Source organism: Hibiscus syriacus, unplaced genomic scaffold (genome assembly GCF_006381635.1).
Source record: "Hibiscus syriacus cultivar Baekdansim isolate YM2019G1 unplaced genomic scaffold, ASM638163v2 tig00111276_pilon, whole genome shotgun sequence".
In the NCBI taxonomy this organism is placed as follows: domain Eukaryota; kingdom Viridiplantae; phylum Streptophyta; class Magnoliopsida; order Malvales; family Malvaceae; genus Hibiscus; species Hibiscus syriacus.
This window is the reverse complement of record NW_024063043.1, coordinates 1282274-1289423: the sequence shown is the minus strand read 5'-3', so window position 1 is coordinate 1289423 and position 7150 is coordinate 1282274. Positions and strand designations below refer to the sequence as shown.

The window sequence follows — 7150 nt, the reverse complement described above, 5'->3', positions numbered from 1 at the left end:
CTGCTACACATGAAGCTATCGAACTTCTTGTACCACTGTCTAGGAGCTTGTTTTAAACCATACAAGCTCTTCTTCAACCTGCATACCAGGTTTTTCTTGCCTGCCTCTATGAAGCCTTCTGGTTGCCTCATATAGATTTCTTCCTCCAAATCACCATGAAGGAAAGCTGTCTTTACATCTAACTGCTCAAGATGTAAATTTTCTACAGCTACAATTTTCAACACCAGTCTGATTGTAGACAGTTTTACAACTGGAGAGAAAATTTCATTGTAGTCAATACCTTCCTTTTGCTGAAAACCTTTGACAACCAATCTTTCTTTGTAGCGTTTGCTCCCATCGTGCTCTTCCTTGATCCTATAAATCCACTTGTTGTGGAGCGCTTTCTTGCCTGGTGGTAATTCAGCTAATTCCCACGTCTGATTTGACATAAGCGAGTCTATCTCATCTTTCATGGAAGACTCCCACTTGACTGAATCCTCCACCTCCATTGCTTCATCATAGCACTCTGGTTCACCATTGTCAGTCAGCAACAAGTATTGCAAAGAAGAAGAATAACGTTGGGTTGGTTTAGGAATTCTGGAGGAGCGTCTTAGTTCCGGTGTGCATGGTTCTTCTTGAACTGCTTCAGGACTGATCTGAACATCATTTCCAGAAATCTCCTCGAACTCAGCAAATTCCTTTGTTTCAGCTTTGGTATTGGAGTTGCTTGATTCTACAGTTGACTTGTCTTTGTACATCACATTCTCATTGAAAATGAAATCTCTGCTTATGATGATCTTCCGATTTTCATAGTCCCAAAACCGGTAGCCGAACTCATCACCACCATAACCAATAAAGACACATTTGTTGGACTTGGCATCAAGTTTACTTCTTTCAGCAGAGTTTATGTGTACATAAGAAATACAACCAAACACTCTTAAGTGTGAAAGGTTTATTTCTTTCTTGCTCCAAACTTCCTCTGGTATTCTGCCATCCAAAGGAACTGAGGGCCCACGATTGATCAGGTAAGCTGCAGTGTTGATAGCTTCAGCCCATAGAAATTTGGGCAATCCGGCATGTATCCTCATGCTTCTGGAACGTTCATTCAGAGTTCTATTCATGCGCTCTGCTACGACATTCTGTTGCGGTGTCATGGGAACTGTTGTCTCCATCTTGATCCCATTGTTTGCGTAAAATTCTCTAAATCTACGATTTTTGTACTCTCCTCCATTATCAGACCTCAACCGCTTGACTTTCAGACCAGTCTCATTTTCCACCATGGCTTTCCATTTTCTGAAGGTATCAAAGACTTCTGATTTTTTCTTCAGAAAATAAACCCACACCTTCCTTGTAGAATCATCGATGAAGGTGACATAATATAATAAGCCTGCAAGAGATGAAACTGGAAATGGTCCCCATACATCAGTATGAACCAACTCTAACTTTTCAGCCTTGGGTGTCTTACCAATCTTTGCAAAGCTGACTTTCTTTTGTTTGCCAAAGATACAATGCTTGCATAGTCCGACATCTACATTCTTTAGATCCGGCAACTTCCCCTTTGACAAAAGTGTCTTCATACCTTTCTCGCTCATATGGCCAAGCCTTTGGTGCCATAGGTTTGATTTTCCATCAGCATCTGCTACTGCAATGATATTCTCTAAATTTAAGGTTATATAGAGAGTACCAGTTTTCTTACCACGAGCAATGACGAGTGCTCCTTTGGTAATCTTCCATTCACAGCCTGAAAAGGTTGTACTATATCCTTCTCTATCAAGCTGTCCTACATAAATCAAATTCCTTTTGAGGCCAGGAATATGTCTCACTCCTGTCAGCTTCCAGGTGGTCTGGTTTGGCAACTTTAATCGGATGTCTCCTTTTCCAACGATCTTCAAGGTTTCATCATCGGCTAGATGAACCTTACCAAAATCACCACTGACATAGTTCTCCATGATTTCTCGACATGGGGTGGAGTGGAAAGATGCCACTGAATCCAAGATCCATGATTCAATCGGACTGTTGATGCTTAGAATCATGGCATCACCTGTCTCCTCTATTACGTTGGCAGAATCCTGTGCGCCGGTATTTTTCTTCGGTGCTCGACAATCTCTTTTAAAATGACCCTTCTTGCCGCAGTTATAACAGGTAAAATCTTTCTTTCCCGTTCTGGATTTCGATCTGCCTCGGTTTGAATTTCTTTCTGAAGTTCTCCCTCTAGACTCCGTGTGCAAGGCTGAGGAGGTTGATGTTTCACCCGATTCTCTTCGTCGAATTTCTTCACTCAATACCAGATCCCGAACATCGTTGAATTTTAATTTACTGTTTCCCGACGAGCTGCTGACTGTTGTAACAGTAACATTCCAACTGTCTGGTAGAGATGATAAGAGAATTAAAGCTCGAATTTCATCATCAAATTCAATTTCCACTGAACTCAACTGGGTTGTGATTGTGTTGAGTTCATTTAGGTGTTGTGCCATCGATGCCCCTTCCGTTATCCGCAAATTGAATAATCGCCTCATCAAGTGCACTTTGTTTGAGGCTGATGGCTTCTCATACATACTGGAGAGAGTCGCCATAAGACCTGCCTTGGTCTTTTCCTTTGCTATGTTGAAAGCAACATTGTGGGATAACGTCAGTCGGATAACTCCGAGGGCTTGTCTGTCGAGAAGAGCCCAGTCTTCATTCTTCATGCCCTCTGGTTGCTTTCCTGAGAGAGGTTGATATAAATTTTTCTGGTACAAAAAATCTTCGATCTGTATCTTCTAAAAGCCAAAGTCCGCACCATCGAACTTTTCAATTTTCACTTTCTCTTCGTCTGCAGCCATCGCTCCCACTCGAATCTGGTTTCGTTTGGATCGTTTCTTACAATTCTTGCGAACCACTGAGTATTAGAACACCTCCGTCGACAAACTCGTATCGCCGACAAATTTTTTACTATTCACGAAATTCACTATTCACGTGAATAGTAACCTCGCAAAAAATTGACAAAATTCACAACCAAAAGCTATGATGCCAGTTGTTAGAAAATAAACCGAGTACAAGTAATTTCCCTATAACCAGATTAGTGAGAATGTGAAATAAAAGCGGAAAAATAATACCCGAAATTGATAACGGAGTTCAGCCAATTGTGCTTAAGTCTCCGGACTGTTGCAGATCTTTTACTAAGAGATAAAATTTACAGGTGTTTACAAAACACTCACTACTTACAAGAAAGCTCTCTAGTATTGGGAGAAAGAAATGATTTTTGGGATAGTTTTGAAGCTAAATGAGCTAGGATATTTATAGTTGAAATTTAGGGACTAATCTTTGAAAATACCCTACAGTGAAACTAAAGTGAATTTACCCATTCCTATTTTCAACAAACATCTACCAAACTTTGAAAAAACATTTTTCAAAGAAACATTTACCAAACTTTAAAAACCATTTTCAAAGAAACATTTACCAAACTTTGAAAACCATTTTCAAAGTTGGTTGCCAACCTTTGGACTTTTAACAATTAAGTCTTGTATCTTGACCTCGAATGAAATCCTACTTTTGTCTTGCAAACTTTCTCAACTAGTTTATCTAATAACCTTCTCGTAAAGTTGCAGTGGGTTGTGTTAGAAATGTTGCTTGGACATGCATGTGTAGATTTCTATCATACTATGAGTCTAAGAAGGTTGGGCGATCCATGTATTTGTGTTCTATTCATGTTGTTTTCACATCTTATAATTGTGTTTAAAGTTATAAATTTGAATAAACTGAAACTTAGTAGTTCATGTCATGTAGATTTTAATGGATTGACGTATTCACGTCTTGCCTATGTTCTCTTCCCGTATTGAATTAGTGTTGTGTCCAAAATTAACAGGTCTATTCATATCATTGTTAGCTCTGGGAATTGCCTTATAACTTTGAACATTTGAATGTCAAATGATTCTCTAATCTATGGGATACATTTTTAGACATGGGTACGAGGATACAATCCTCCAAAGACCCTGAAAATACTTGGATAAAGTTGAGCACACCGTTGTCGACACATACACGTATCTGACAGTTATTCTCGGGTCCAAATAACATAACATAGCTCCTAATCGTGTCGATATTAGCTTCATGTTTGTTAAGTTTTCAGAATTCGTTAGTAAACATTATGGATTGATATGTTGCGTTTTGTACATATCTCACAGCATGATGTAGAGGGAAAAGCTTATTATACATTCGAGTTTATGACTCAGGCCCCTAACTACACTCGACATACTCTCACCGCAGTTTCTATCGGAAATGGTATGTATGTGCATGGTTACTATGTCATCTTCATTCCATCATGTTCCTATTAACAATCCATTGATTACATAAGATTGTGATGTGGGTGTTTTATCAGGTAAATTCTACACTTTGACGACCGGAGCAAATGAGAGAAGATGGGATAAGATGAAAGATAGATTGATGACTGTGGTAGACTCCTTTAAGATAATCAATGTCTGAAAAACATTGTTGGTATGTATGTAGTTGTTGAGTGAGAGCATTGCGCATTTTTTTCGGGAATCGTATAAAGATCGATTTGTTCCCCAACTAAAACGCGGAAACGAGTGAAAAGGAGTATAAAACAATGAGCCCTTGTTTCTTACGCACGAATTAATTGTCAGACTTGGATATTATCGTGGATGTCTGTCCCCAACAATTATCAATTTTATTGAGGAACAAATCAATTAAAAAGAAGTTGACGGAGAAATGTTATTAGTTTAAGTAAATATGGGCTTGTTGATTGGTAAACAAATTGGATAAACAGTGAACTCAATTAGAATATTCCTTCTCTACAAAGGATCCACTAGTATATTTCCGGGAATCATTTCCTAGTAAATTTCATCACTATTTGTGCTGGTGTTTTCTTAATTGTAATCCCCCCCCCCCCACCCCACCCCTCCCACCAAAACAAAAAACCCTAAAACACTTTGAAAAGAAATAAAAAAATAAAGGGTACTTAGGCCGCCTGTGCTTTTCTAAAAATATCAATGTAGTCTTTGAATTTTTTTTACACTCATACCCTCAAACATGGAAAAAGAATTCAATATGGACCTTCGACCAACTGTTTCCATCTTTGACCGTTATGAAGCTGACATGAAATTTTACGGTATCGACATGGCAATCCGCGATGACTAGTAACGTGGCTTTAAAAAAATAATTTGGCCCTCGAATTTGAAAAAAATCAATTTAGCATATCTGCCACTTCAGCCATCGTGAACTGTTATATTAGTATTGTAGATCATCATGTTAGCACCGTGAAGTGTCACATCAACATCGTAATGGTTAACGACAACAGAAACCATTAAGTTTTGGATTAGTATATATAGTTCTTTCTTTTAATCAATTTTAGAATCCTCTTGCTATGAGTTTGAGAAAGAAGTTAAACGTGGCTGCCAAAGCAGGAAATATAGATGGCTTGTACGATGAAATCGGGAGGGATCCATATATTTAGACCGAATCGATGAAATTCCGTTCGTCGACACTCCGGTACACATAGCTGTAACATCGGGGCATGCTGATTTTGCGGTGGAGGTTATGAATTTGAAGTCATCATTTGCCAGGAAGCTGAACAAAGATGGCTATAGCCCGGTTCACTTGGCATTTCAAAACGAGAGAACCCTGCTTCGTCTCGTGGAAAGGGATAAAGATCTTATTCGAGTCAAAGGAAGAGAAGGCTGCACGCCTTTACATTATGCAGCCGAACACGGAAACCTCAATCTTTTGGCCAAATTTTTAGTAGCTTGTCCCGAATCTATACACGACTTGACGATTCGGGACGAGACTGCTTTGCACGTTGCTGCAAAGAACAACAAACTCGAAACTCTTCGCATCCTCGCGCAATTGCTTCGACGGACCTATTTTTACAGCTCTTCTACCGGGAAAAAGCTATTGAATTGGAAAGACAAGGATGGCAACACTGTACTGCACGTTGCTGCATACAATAATCAACCTAAGGTACTACAATCTTACGGATTAATACTGGTTCTTTTAAAATGATACGATATCTCTGTTATATTGATCGAATATATCTGTTTAACATTTTACATCAATCGAGCAGATGATCAAATTGTTATTAGATTGCAAAGTTAATGTGAACGAGATTAATTCAAGTGGTAAAACACCACTGGATGTCATACAAGAACTTCAAATTCCAGACGAGGCTTCAAAGAATGATGCTACGCGAATTCTACTTAATGCTGAAGCTCTGAATGCTTCCTCGACTCCAAGACCTCAACACTTACATGAACGATTACGATCGAATATTACATTCACCAAAAGAGCATTCGGCGAAGTGTTTAATGATATCACAAACATGTCGGCCAAAAAAAGTGGCGCTGTTCTTGTAATATTAGTCCTCATTCTAACATCGACTTACCAAGCCACTCTTAGCCCTCCCAGTGGTGTTTTACAAGGCGACGGTGGAGATTCGCACGATCTCGAACCTTGTAGCCACGCCTCACGGAAGATGCTTCAAAAGTATGCGCTTCCGAACGGTGAACCGGAGCCTAGTAACCGGCCACTCAATCATGTTAACTCGAAAGAGGGGAAATCGACTTTGAATTCGGCAGCTTTTATTATGTTTTATGTTCCAAACACTCTAGCTTTCATCATGACATTTATTTTGACGCTGGGGCTGCTTGCGATTGTTGCCAGTGGGGTAACATGGCTTCTTTTACCACCTTTACTTCTTTTATATTTTTGCCTATTGAGTTCTACATTTGACATATCTCCCACACCGGCTGTTTCATTTGCAGTCTTGGGTTTTCTTCCTTTTCTTAGTTTACCTATAATGTTCAAAATCATTGGACACGCAAAAGGTCTTAGGAAATATATGGGTGACAAAGTTTAGAGAGATTTTTCTCATCTCAAATGTGATACCAAATAATGTATTTTATTCAAAGTTGTAATCACCAATTTTCATTCCCGTACCAGGCCCAAAGTTCGATCGGATCTGACCCGGAACTGACCTGACCCGGTAGGCCACTGTTTTTTTCATCCACCGACAGCCACAATTGCCACCAACCGAATTCCAGCTGGATCGACAACAAAAAATACAATGATATCAATAGTTTTTACTATCATAATTATGTTTCAAGTAAAAGCAAAAAGAAAAATAAAAAAGAAAAATAAAAAAAGTAAAGAAAAAAAGTAATAAGTATGTAAAAATCCGGGG

General features: G+C 39.0%; 1 pseudogene; it reads left to right on the top strand.

Moving 5' to 3' along the window:
• The first annotated feature begins 5338 nt into the window (after positions 1 to 5338).
• LOC120157756 lies at positions 5339 to 6826 on the top strand (annotated as a pseudogene).
• The last annotated feature ends 324 nt before the right edge of the window (positions 6827 to 7150 follow it).